Source organism: Rhodamnia argentea, chromosome 9 (genome assembly GCF_020921035.1).
Source record: "Rhodamnia argentea isolate NSW1041297 chromosome 9, ASM2092103v1, whole genome shotgun sequence".
Classification (NCBI taxonomy): domain Eukaryota; kingdom Viridiplantae; phylum Streptophyta; class Magnoliopsida; order Myrtales; family Myrtaceae; genus Rhodamnia; species Rhodamnia argentea.
The window spans coordinates 16,164,156-16,177,685 of NC_063158.1; the positions used below are offsets into that span (position 1 = coordinate 16,164,156).

A 13,530-nucleotide genomic window follows, 5' to 3' on the forward strand; every position below is an offset into this window, starting at 1 on the left:
ATGGCGGTGGCAGAAAAACATACGACTCCTATATACCACAGGCCTCTGCCACCTGGGTATGAACCTTGCAATAAACATGGATGAATAGATGAATCCGGCTTGAAAATCCGGAACCTCCTATTGGGCTTACTCGACTTTGCTTACTGTTTCGAACAGTTTGGTATTGCGCGATCACTCAATACAATCGACAGTCCTGCTATCCCTGTTGTGCTAATACAGAGATGCTGGATTTTCTGACTTCGGGGCGATGATTTCTTGGACAAATGTGCTTTCAGGAATCTTCACCATAAGAATTGCTGTCCTTGTTGCTGTGTGTGTCGAGGCTTGGTTCTAACGGGCGCCGGTTCTCGGTGAGGTTTTTAGATTCTAATTCTATATAGCTACATGTATGCACGTGCGTGTAATTGTCGATACCTTTCACGTCGAAACTTGTTTTAGACCCGTATGTTGGTTGGAATAGAAATTATCCGCGAAATGTCAAGAAGATAAGTCTCTGGACTCTTGATTAATGTTTGTTCGGTCCTTGTACTCTTTGAATCCAGCAAATTTAGTCCTCGTGCGACCCACATTTACTTATATGATGGAGAGAAAACCTTATTTGAAATGGGGAGAAAACAGAAGACAACAGGACGGAGGGGTTGGGGAGACACTTCTGCCCCTGTCTCAGCGAGGGTAACCGGCCCTAGTGACCGCCACATGAACGGTCGGTTGATCTTCGCTCATAAACTTATTGTAATAGGATCAATTCACTTCTAAAATCATCTCTTTTTTGCTAATCGAGTCTTAAAGTTTTTGAATTTGTGCCAATTCAGTCCATGCGCGATAATCGCAATCATTGACAGAAAAATTTGTTAATTGCGGGGAGGTAGTGAATTTATTTCATTGTGTAGATTGTGGATTTATTGGCAGGGTTGAGGACCAATACAAGCTACCTTTATCGGCAGGGATGAAGACAAAGACACCTGCCTTCATCGCAATGTCCTACGGTTATAACTACGCGACCGAGTTGCTGCACACAAGCATCGTCGCAGACGGTGTCGGACTCGCAGCCGCCTGTCCACAAAACAACTGCACATGCCCCAACTGCATCCACGTTCACCACCTCGTTGCCTGCATCGCATCATGATCAACTCGTACGCATCATTCATTCACATCCTGGCTCTGTAACTAACATCATTTGCAAAAATAAAGATAATTTAACTTAGCTTCGTCGTACCTCTGGTAAAATAAATTTCTGAATATTACGAAATATAATTTTCGAAGTTTTTTTTTCTTCCATTCTCATTAGTCATTACACGCATCAGACAATTTGGCAAAAAATGGGCTAATACCAAGAAAATCACTAATACAATATCGAAGCGGATGCTCTCGATCGTACTAGAAACGATGCAATTTCTTCATTCGATTCTTGGGTGATGTCAGGGCAAATTAGAATATGAAAGAGAGAGAGAGAGAGAGATGTGTGTGCACGCGCAGATAGGATGGGCAATGGAGATGGCCAAAATCACTCTACCCCGAAACGATGCCAAAGGATGAAGATCATACCGATGGCCATGAGGACCAGAAATATCACAAACATTGAAGTCGAGGGCTGACTCATGGCTTCCTTCTTGGACCACAATTCTTGATTTCAACCGAGTCGAGTGCCTTTGCAGGGGCCAAGGCGGTGGTTATTTATAAGTAAAACACGTCTTTTTCTAAGAAGACTAGCCGGTGGATAATGATTATGATGCTAGGAAATCAAGAGAAGGATTTGATCTGTCCAGTTTGATTGGTTTCCATTCGAGACAAATACACAAATCTCCCCTAATGTGGCAAGTATTAAACATACTTCTCAAAATAAAAGAAGTCAAACAAAAGGATCAGTATTGCTTACCTGGACTGCACATATCATAGTTTTGGACAAAAATAAATAAAAGGATTTTATTTTTTTCGATATTTAAGAAAGCATACCTATCTTATAAAATAAAATATAACATGAAAAAGGAGAAGAAGTTCAAACAAAGAACATCGTCATCTTGTTGTAGATCTGCCATTGAAGACCTCTGCAACATCTATTGCGGCTGCCCCAACTAGCTGTCGTCGACGGTGGATCGTTGCTGTAGCTGAGCAAAGCCATCATCGAATCGTGGTAGGCTCGTCGCCAAATTATCGCCTCCGTCTTTGGAATTAGGGTCTCTGTGTGTTCGTGCGCGGGCACGGGGGTTCCTTTGTGTGTGACTAATATGTTGATTTTACATGAAAACTTCAATAGATAAGACTCGCACGCCGTAATAAACAAGAAAAGTCCTAGACCCAAAAAAAAAAAAAAAGAAAGAAAAGAAAGAAAAGTCATACAAAAGAGTAGGTTAACAAATAAGTTTCATCCATGGTCAATGACATTAATACATTTTGCAATTAGATTGATTTCGATTACCAAATGCATTGAACTTTCTGTTTGTTTCGCAATTGATGGACTTGTTGGAACTCGGCAAATTTTCCAACAAAATGTTAACAGGGGACTCACGTGGTAATGATCGTTGTGTAAGAAATTCGTGACATAACGATCACGTCAATAATGCAGGAATAGTAAATCAAAAGTACTAAAAATTGTGTACGGCTCTCACTTTAGAGTAAAAAATTTTCGCTGACTTACTTAAATGTCAAATAAAAAAAACAACCATTTAAGTACGAAATTGGATAAATTCTGATCAAATTGATCACATGACATTTATAATTTATTTTTTAATATGACGGGACATTTCTTTTATAAAAATTCAATCCACGGGACATTTAGGGTGAATACCACGAAAAACCCCAAACTAGTATACTTGTGACAAATTTACCTTAAACCGGCACACCCGTGATGCATTTACCCTCCGTTAATTTTAGTTAAATCTAAGCATCAAATTACTGAGTTGGATGACATGTGGTAATTGATGGGTATGCCGGTTTAGGATTTTTACCCACTGTGTGTCACGGATGTATTAATTTGAGATTTTTCGTAATATTAACTCAATTTTATGAATGGTAAATTTGTCATAGACGTACCAGTTTGGGGTTTTTCCTAGTTAAAAAAATTAGTTTAGGATAAATTTATCACGGATATAACAGTTTAGGATTTTTGGTGGTAAAAAAAATAGGATAAATTTATCACATGTGTACCGGTTTGCGATTTTTCGTGATCAAAAAAATATTTTAGGATAAATTTGTCACAGGTGTACCAGTTTAGGGTTTTCCATGGTATTATTAACCCTTAAATTTAAAAATAAGCTAAAAAATAATTTTTTTAATACAAACTTAATACAAATTTTATTTTGATGAAATTTAAAAATAAGCTAAAAAATGAATTGAAAAATAGAGAAAATGGGGGAGAACTAGGAGGCGAGGGCCGGCACGGTCTTCGCCGATTGGTTCTCAATCATTTTTTTAGCTTATTTTTAAATCAAATTCAAACAAAACTAAAGTCAAATTTGAACCAAGACCACATCATTTTAGGAGAGAGAAAATATTAACAAATGTCAACATTTTACGTTAGTCTAAATGGATGAAATTAACGGAAAGACTCGATGACATCAATTTGGCAAGTTTAGGACTGAATGCACTTTTTATAAGTTTTAGAACTCAATTAAATTTTCGAGACAAGTTTTAGGACTTCTAGTGCACATGTCCTTTTTTATTTTAAATTTTTAGGTTTTTTTTAATCTAATTAATTTTGTATTTTTTAAATATTTGTTTTAAATTTCAGTTTTTTTATTGCTTGTTGGACCTCCGGTGAGCCACATTGGTTTCAGATATTAATGAAGAAATGCCACGTTGGATTTTCAGCCATTCACTTAAGTGATTGTTTTTTAAAAAAATTGGCACTAAGGTGATCCAAAAGAAACTTTTTGTACTAAAGTGTTCGCCATCCACAACTTTTGACACTTTTAGTGTACTTTTCCCTTCATAATGCATATAAAAAATTCGGTTATGAAATTGTAATGCATTAGGCATAACTGTTAGGATTCGGTGCTCAATCACAATCAAATAGAGCGTAAGAACGAGAAAAAAAAAAAAATCGAGACACAAGATTTATCCTAGTTTACCCTTAAATTACGGTTACATCCATTAGACAATTGCACTATAATTAGCATAGCACACTTGTCTGTTACATTACTCAATTACAATAGAAAGAGAAAATATATAGCAATAGTTATTCATGGCCCAATCCCAACGTACTAATGAATACGAGTTGAAACTATAAAAGCTCTTTGGCATACGGGACAAAGAGCTTCCACGGGCGCGGCCCCCTGAGGCGGCTCCCGATAGTTTCTTGTTAATGAGTTCTTCTTTCTTTTATCACTTAGGAGCCGCCAAAATTTAATAATTTAATTTAAAACCATGAAAAGAATTTACTTCATATTAATCGTAGCTCGTTTCAGCCTCTTGAGTCGATTCCCGATATGCTTTGGTAGGTTTATTTTACTAATAGTTGGTAAGTTTAATATTGAAGCTAAGTTAGGAATCTATTTATTGGGCCCATCTGAATTTGTTTTAATATTTTTTAGGTAACCCACATATGACCTAACCAATGAAATATAAGAAAGAAAAACTGGGTTTTGCACTCATATTGCCACCTCCACAAGCGATCACCACGGATGACTCGATGAACCCGACTTAAAATTCCGCAACTTCCAATTCTGATTTCCCCGCTTTACTAAACATTTCAAATGGTACGGTTTCGCTAGGGTCACTCAACACCACATTGTTCCTTCTACCGCCACTCTGCCGACCGCGGAGATGTCGGATTTTCTAATTTTGGGAGGACGTTGTCTAGCAACAATGTGCTTTCAGCAATCTTCACCAAAAGAATTGCTGTCCTCGTTTCTGATGTATCGAGGCTTCAAATCCTTAGGGGTGGTAACTTCGGTGGAATGGGTTTAATTTCAGGTGCAATTTCGTTTTAACAATAGTAGTGAAGTAACATTAGCGAGGTTAATATGCAATAATGCAATATATATATATATATATATATATATATATATAGAGAAAAATGAAATCTCAAATCACAATGTGTTAAGTCGCATTAGTCGGATCGTGTATAAGTTAAGAAAGAAATTTAAAATATTCCAATGATAAATGTTGGGCTAACAATATAACTTAAAGGGGCGAATAGGTTGTTTGAGAACTTTGAAAAATATTTGGGGAAAAAAAAAGTTTAATTTCAAACATTGAGTCAAACATTTGTAGAGATATTGTAGAGATCATGTCGTGAGATGTTTGAAATTCCGTGAGAAGATTGTGTGCTGAAGTGTATGAAGATCACAAGAAATAAGAGCACCCAAAATAGTGGGTGATATAAAAAGATATGGTGAGTAAATGTTCCATAAAACAATATCTGGACTTGTGCAAGATTGAGTAAAAGATCAAGTAAAATGCAAGCACACAAGATAGTGATTCGGCTTTATCCCCAAGCCTACGTCCACTCTTAATAATAATAGCCACAACTTGGGTTGGAATCCATTAATAATCTTCAAGACAAGTTACAAATAGCAAATACCGTCTTTTCAATAGATCACACAATTAGGACTCATGTACCTCACTATTGTACACTTAATCTTTCACAAGATTACGGAATGAAAAGATCAACATAGAAGATCTTTTGAGAGAACAAAGAAATAGTGAGAGAAAGCCATCTAATAGCAAGCATGCATTTTATATTGTGCTCTCGCCAACATTTGGCTTAGATAGTCTTCCATTATATAGACAACTTCATTTTTTTAGTTAGAGGGGCTTGAGAAGTCCAACTAGCTGTGAGAGATCCATTGAAACTATTGCAACTCATGTTTCTGACATTGTTCTAAAACATCTGCTGTTCGACCTTTGTTTTGGAAAAATTGACATATGCCAATGGCTATAATCTACCCAATAGACTTCCCGAACTTTTTCTATGGATCTTTCACCAGCCAACGGTTATATTTTCTTCTAACGAAACTTTCGCACTTATCCATTGTTCAAACAACACCAGACCCGATATCGGCAAAAACATTGTCGCACCTAATCTTTTCGTCCGTTGGTATTGTTTATAGGAAAACCGTGGGAACAACGGATCCTCTTGAGTATCTTAACTTCCAAAGATGTCATCTTGATGATAGATTGACTATGGTACCTCCAAGTTATCATAAATATCTATTATCTTTGACTTGTTCTCCTTCTTGTCAAGATCTTCATCATTGTACTTAGTCTTCACCATAATCGGGACGTCCAAATCTTTACTAGTCTAATGATGTTGTTCACTTGATCTTTCACTTGATCTATATAAGACAATTGCTTTTTGCCAAAGATTTGCTGCTCGGATAATAATTTCGTGCACTTGATCTTTCTTTCGGTCCTTCCCAATATATTTGCAATTGCGACTCCTCCAAGCTGTTCACCTTCACAAATGTGGTCATTCCAAGCTTTAAGAATATCACAGTTCTAGGCTTGTTCACCATCACCAGGTCCATCCAACTGTTCACCCGATCTTTATACCTCCAAGCCATCACAAATATCCTCATTCTTTTCTGCTTGTTCACCCTTGATCAAGGTCCTTTCAGATGTTCACATTATAGAGATCCTTCCGGTTTGTAGACATCTTCAATGCCCAATATCTTGTTCACCTCATAGATCGGCTACGAACCCCAAAAATCGATAGAGCACTCTAAACATCAACGGGGTAGATCTTTATCTAAAAATATCTAGTGCACTTTATAACATTATAGGCTTTTTGGCTTGTGCAAATATAACCCGATATAACTCAACCAATTTACATATTAGTAGCATTTGACTATCTTTATTATCATCACAATAAGAATGCGGATTTTTTAACAATCACCTCATTGGTGATATTCCCCAGAACATATTCCTCTATTCGGATCAATGAAGGAAGAAACTCACTATTAATATCAAGTGAGACAAAAGGAATAAAAGAAGTCATTTCAAAAAGTTTATATTTATTCCATACAGTCTCATAGATTTGGTTTAGGGAGTTATCGTAATTTGAAATGTACCTAAAACTATGTAATATTTGATTATTGAATTAACATGCGTTTCACCAAAAATGTTCGTCACCGAAGGATCTTTCATCAAGTGTCGAGATTTTGGTTTTTAGAGTTGAATCGGGTTCCGTGGCGATTTAGATAGAAAATCTATCGGAATGGCTACTCCTCAAACCGATCGACTTATCCGACTAAAAAAAAAACACCGATCAATAAATAGTAAATGATAAAAAATTGTTGGTAAAGAATAAATAAATTGTCAAAGAAATTGATATGTGCTATTGATTGTGGATATCCCTTCAAGTGAAATTCTCTAGGATATTTATATCCAGATAAGGAAGGTAACCGATAATAATGGTTATTATTTTGAATCCTAACTGTTTTGAGATTCCAGTATGTGATTCTCATAAACTTTAGGACGTTATCTGATAGCGATCTGCTCTTATCCATAGAGCATTTCAACTCCAACTTTAACTCTTCTTCTTCCTTCATATCGATATCGTGGTACGCAACCGTCCTTTGGTTGACTCTTATTTATTGACTAGCCCCTATCGACAACGGCTACCTTACTTGGCTGCCAATCCCAGCTAATTGTCAAAACCGCCTTGTCGACGGTACCTTATGGAATTTCTCGACCTATCATGGCCCAGGTTATTTTTGAGTGTCAACAGATAGACACTTAAACTTATAAGATGATTGATTTAACCCCATATGCTAATCTTAGACAATGCAAAAAACTATATCTATCTTTTGTGAGAACTAATAATTAAAAATAATGTAAAACTCGATTATGCATATAGAGAGATACCACGATTTTATTTCATTTATTTGTAGAGAGAGACCATGAATTCACTTCATATATTTGTGGATTATGCATTTATGGGCAAGGGCGACAACAAAGACAACTGTCCTTGTCGCAAAATCCATGGCTTCTAGGAAGTTTGGCAAATTTCTTCACACAAGCATCGTTGCAAGCCTTGTCTTCGGTAAGGCGATATTATAGGGGAGATAATCTTATTTAGCTTCATCATACCTCTAAATACATTTTCAACTATTTTGAAAAATAATGTTTGATGCTTTTTTCTTGTGACACACATATGGATAGACCGGTTTGTCATGTTAAGAAAAATCCTATCGGACAATTTGGCAAAAATTGGGCTAATACAAAAAAAAAAAAAACCACTAGTATATTCTCGAAGTAGATGCTCTCGATCATATTAGGGATGACGAATTTTCTTCTTTCGATTCTTTGGGGGTTAATATCACGAAAAATCCCAAATCAATACACATGTGATAATTTTACCTCAAACACAAAAAAATTTTAAACTGGTACACTTGTGATAAATTTACCCCAAATTAATCTTTTGATCACCAAAAAACCCCAAACTAGTACACTTGTTACAAATTTTCCCTTCGTTAATTTTAGTTAAATTCGGTTAATACAACAAAAAATCCAAAATCCATACACCTGTGACAAATGGAGGATAAAAACCCTAAATAGGTACACTCGTTAAGCGCCACGCGTTATCTAACTTAGTAATTTGAAGGATAACATTTAACAAAAATTAATGGAGGGTAAGTGTACTAGTTTGAGTTTTTGACGGTCAAAAAATTAGTTTGGAATAAATTTGTCAAGGATATACCGGTTTAAGGTTTTTCGTAATGTCAACCGATTCTTGGGTGATGCCATGGCAAATTAGAATATCGAGAGAGAGAGAGAGAGAGAGAGAGAGAGAGAGAGAGAGAGAGAGAGAGAGAGAGATATGTGTGTGTGCGCGCGCGCTTGCACGCGCACTCGCAAATAGGATAGACAATGGAGATGGCCAAAATCATTCTACCATGAAACGTCACCAAAGGATGAAGAGCATACCGATGCTTATGAGGACCAAAAATAGTAGAAACACCGAAGACGATGGCTGACTCATGGCTTCCTTCTTTGGACCACAATTCTTAATTGTAATCGAGTCAAGTGCCTTTGCGGGGACTAAGATGGTGGTTATTTATAAGTAGTACACATATTTTCCTAGAAGACTAGTCGGTGGAAAGTCATTATGATGTTTGGAATTCAACAAAAGGATATGATGTGAATTTGCTTCCCATTCAAGACAAATACATAAATCTCCCCTAATGTGGGAACTAATAAATATACTTCTCAAAATAAAAGAGGGGACGATAAACGCCAAGTCCTTAAATGGGTTAGGGCCTATAATGGGAACGTGCCCGATCAATTAATTTCCATATGTAGTTAGGTATTTGTTTATTGGGCCAATTGAATCTGTTTTAAAAAAGTTTAGGGAACCCATATATAACCCGACCTGTGAAATATGAGGGGGGGAAAATGGCTCCGCTTTCTTGGAGAAATCCCTAATGCTATTTTGACGATGACATATGGCTCCATTTTGGATCACAATTCTTGATATTAACCGAGTCGAGTGCCTTTGTGGGGGCTAAGACGGTGGTTATTTGTAAGTAGTACACATTTTTCTTAGAAGAGTAGTAGATGGAAAATGATTATGATGCTTAGAATTCAACAAAAAGATCTGATTTCTCTAGTTAAATGATTTCCATTCAAGGCAAATACACAAATCTCCCCTAATACGGTAAGTATTAAATATTGTTTTGCCGGAAATGGGCCGCAACGAAATATCTTTCATGGAAGGTTGTGGTCTTAAGCTTTTGGAATGAATTAGTTCTATGGCAATTCAGACAGGAAGTCTAAACGAATCACAAAGAATGGATATGCTTCGTCGGAATTTAATCAACGACAAGGCACATAACACTTTGTCAGAATATAATCGATGATGAAGCATCTAAAACAACGTCTAAAGTGCGGGAATTGAAAGATCGAAAATGTAAAGTTGCGGAAAGATAAATTGCGAAAAGTGAAGAACATTGAGTTCTATCATTGATTGAGGGACTTTACAAAGAGTACATTTGAGTATTTATAACCCTTACAATTGCAGTTACACATAGCGGTTACCAAATTAGAAAGAACAAATGACTCCATTTCGATGGTTACCGAAAGTTACTACACGAATGGATAAGACATAACCAATCAAACGGTTATCTTTGAAAAATTGCCTTTTGGTGGTTACCGAAAGTTACTTCACAAATGGATAAGAAATAACTGACCAACGGTTATCGTCACGTTAGTCATTCATTGCCGATATCAATGACTTTACAAGAGACTTCAAGATTCTCATCGGTAACTTCATTTTTTGTTGTCATTGACAAATTCTATTTTCCTTTGTCTAATATTATCTTGGTCAGATTCGTCATTGACACGTTTTTTCACGGAAGCGACATTTTGTGTAAAATATTCACGAGCCTTGCATCTTTGTCTTTAAGTAGTTACTCATAGTTAGACACCCTTATTGCCAATTCAAATAAATTGGAAAAGTTTTGGCCTTCGAGCTGTTCTCTTGTATTGAATTTCAATCCATGGAAAGTCAAATTCGTGAATTCTTTCTCTAATCGTGAAGTAAAGCATTTATCTCTAGCCTTCTTAAATTGAGCAACAAAACAAAGAGTTTGCGGATGGTCTAGTAGAGGCTTTACAAAACAACGTCCGTCATGTTTATGTCTTTACTGATTCAAAGATGTTATACGATCAGGTAAGCTTGTCTAAAGAAGGATGTATCTGTTATTATTTGATATAATTCTTGTCGGTAGTAGAAATTATACTTTTGCTGGTTGCACGTTGTACATGCAGTGCATTTAATGGTTGTGTGACATGGGTGCTTTTGACAGATAGTGAATGAAGATAAGCTTGAGATTCCACTTCTTGTTGCATTGAGGCAGAGAATACTGGAACATGCAGTTAATTTTGATACCTTTGTTTTGGAAGTTGTGTCCGGTAATGAGCTGGATAGGGCATGTCGACTGGCACAAGTGGCTATTGGGATTGTTTCATATCCTGTCGACGGAGAGAAGTCTCTTGACAACTGTTCTATTTGTTGTGAGGATAAACCATCACCCATGATGATCAACGTGAAATGTTCACACAAGTTCTGTTCCCAATGTATGAGAACTTATGTTGATGGAAAAGTACACGCTTCTCAAGTTCCTATCAGATGTCCCCAGTTGAAATGCAAATACTATGTATCCCCTGCTGAGTGCAAGTTTTTCCTTCCACTTGCTTCATATGAATCTCTGGAAAGAGTCCTCGGAGAAGCAAATATTCACTCTGATAAAATCTATTGCTCCTTTCTGAATTGTTCTGTCCTGCTTGATCCTCAGGAATGCTTGTCAGCCAGGGCAAGTTCCTCAAGTCAGTCAGAAAATAGCTGCATTGAGTGTCTAGCTTGTCAGAGGTTTATTTGTTTGGATTGTGGTGTGCCCTGGCACTCTTCATTGACCTGTGAAGAGTACCAAGATCTTCCAGCAGAGGAAGAGATGCTGCAGACATCACTTTGCATCGTCTAGCAGCAAACAAGAGATGGAGGTGTTGCCAGCAGTGTCGTAGAATGATTGAACTTGCTCAGGGTTGCTACCATATGACATGCTGGTAAGAGGAATTGTTTGTTTATGAGTGATGACATTTTCTTATGTGCAGGCCAAAATGCTCAAAATGGCACCAAATACTTCAACTCGTACCTGAAAATATCAGGCTTTACTCTATTTTCTGGAATATTAGGGTACTTTGACCGGCATGGCAGTTTGCACTTGGAAGTATGGAGTAGATATTCTATAAATGTAGAAGAGCTTGTGGCAGTTCAACAATTACCTCAACGTCAATGGAACTTGAATTGTTTGTATTCTAGCTAGGTGTCACAGATGGAAGGACAGTTCGGTCGGTTCCTGTCATCAGGTCACTCTGGGGTTTTCCATGAATATGTTAAAAGGCTCTTGCATCCTTTATGCAAGGCATGTGCCTGGTGCGGTGTCCCTGCATGTAATCATGCAGTGAAGAGTACTGGCATACTGCAGAAGATAATAATTGCTGGACACATCAATAGCTTTTATAAAAATTCATTCCACGTGTTTACACAAACTGATCACCTTGCTGATGAGTCTCACTGGTTTAAACACCAAAGTAAAACTGAGAGTACTGGCATTGCTCTACTCCAAATGTGGCACCCATTAGTTGTAATATAGCTTTTCTCATTGGACTGCCTAATCAGTTTAACTTGAATTCTGTTTTCTTTGTCTTGCAGGTGCGGCCATGAGTTCTGTTATTCTTGTGGTGCTGAATATCGAGAAGGCCAACAGACTTGTCAATGTGCATTCTGGGACGAAGACAATTCTGAGGATTTAGTTTCACATTCAGCTCAGGAATCAGAACAATGGGCGTGGGAAACTTTCAATTCACTCCCCATGATAATGGATGCATACTCGGACCAAGAGAGATCGCAACTGGAGCTCATTCAAAGGTTTCTTGCTGGTGGCTTCAGTCTCAGTGATCACCATCCATATCAATCCCCTCCTCGCTGTACAGACTCATACGTAGATGCTATTAAAGATTTGCATCAGCTTCCTTGGCTCGGGAGGTTTGTCTCCGTGATTAGTGATGATTACTATGAAGATTATATGCAATAAGATATGTAACAATAGCAAACCTTTAGGCAATAAGTTTCACACAGCTGAAAATGGTCTTAGCTAGGTGGGTAAAGAGTCTCTCGCTCTGTTCCGTTTATTCACACTGGCATGGGAAAAGAGGCGCTTTTCCTTGGAGTCGTATCATTCTCTGTCAGAGTAGATAGACTGAGAAAAAGGGGACAGAAGGAACATTTATCTTGTTGACGCAATGGAAAGTCATTGAATCATATTTTTCTCCGTGCATTCTCTTCTGAGCGCCATGGCAATATCTTTACTCCGTTTTGCGAATTTGCAACATTAACGCGCTTCTGATTCTATGGAAGATTATTGATGCGTCTCTTTCGTTGATGTAATTTAGAGTTGATGCTGTAGTAGTGAAGCGGAAAGAGTTGACAAATGATATAGTGGCAATAGTAGTTGTGAAGAGTAGATGATGGATTTGTACAATGAAGTGCCTGTCTTGATTCATCAGTGGCCATACATTCATCTGGGTTGGTGCTATTACAGGAATTCGGAACTTTTGATTTTTCTTCTAGGGTATGAATTTTGATCAGTTGTGTTTAAAGAATCATTAACATGGAAAATCCTTTCTGATGTAAAGTTGGACATGCAGAAACCATAAAAACACAACTGAACGGTTTTGAGTTTTTAAAAGTTTTGGCTGCCAGCTGATCTTTGCTTTTAGAGGTCTGCGGCATGCTCTCGGTCAGGTTTTTGATTTCTTCGCATAAAGCTAAGTTCTCAAAGCTCAGCCAAACACTCAATTCAGCAATGCTAATCTTGTAAAAGCTTGTGAAATTGGTGCCTCATTATTACGTACTTAGATTCTGTGTTGGTATTGTGCACACTTTGCCTTGAATAAGTTTATGCAATTAATGGAGCTTTTTGCGGATGGACCGTCGTCTCCTGCACTGATCCTTCACTCTTATCTGAGAGTCTGTTAAGTGCTGGCATAGCGGAGAACAAATAGCAATGAATCAACTCTACACAGTTA

The 13,530-nt window shown here is 37.3% G+C and overlaps 1 pseudogene; it reads left to right on the top strand.

The window, feature by feature from the left end:
* On the top strand, nucleotides 1–12,773 carry LOC115730706 (annotated as a pseudogene).
* Nucleotides 12,774–13,530: the final 757 nt, after the last annotated feature.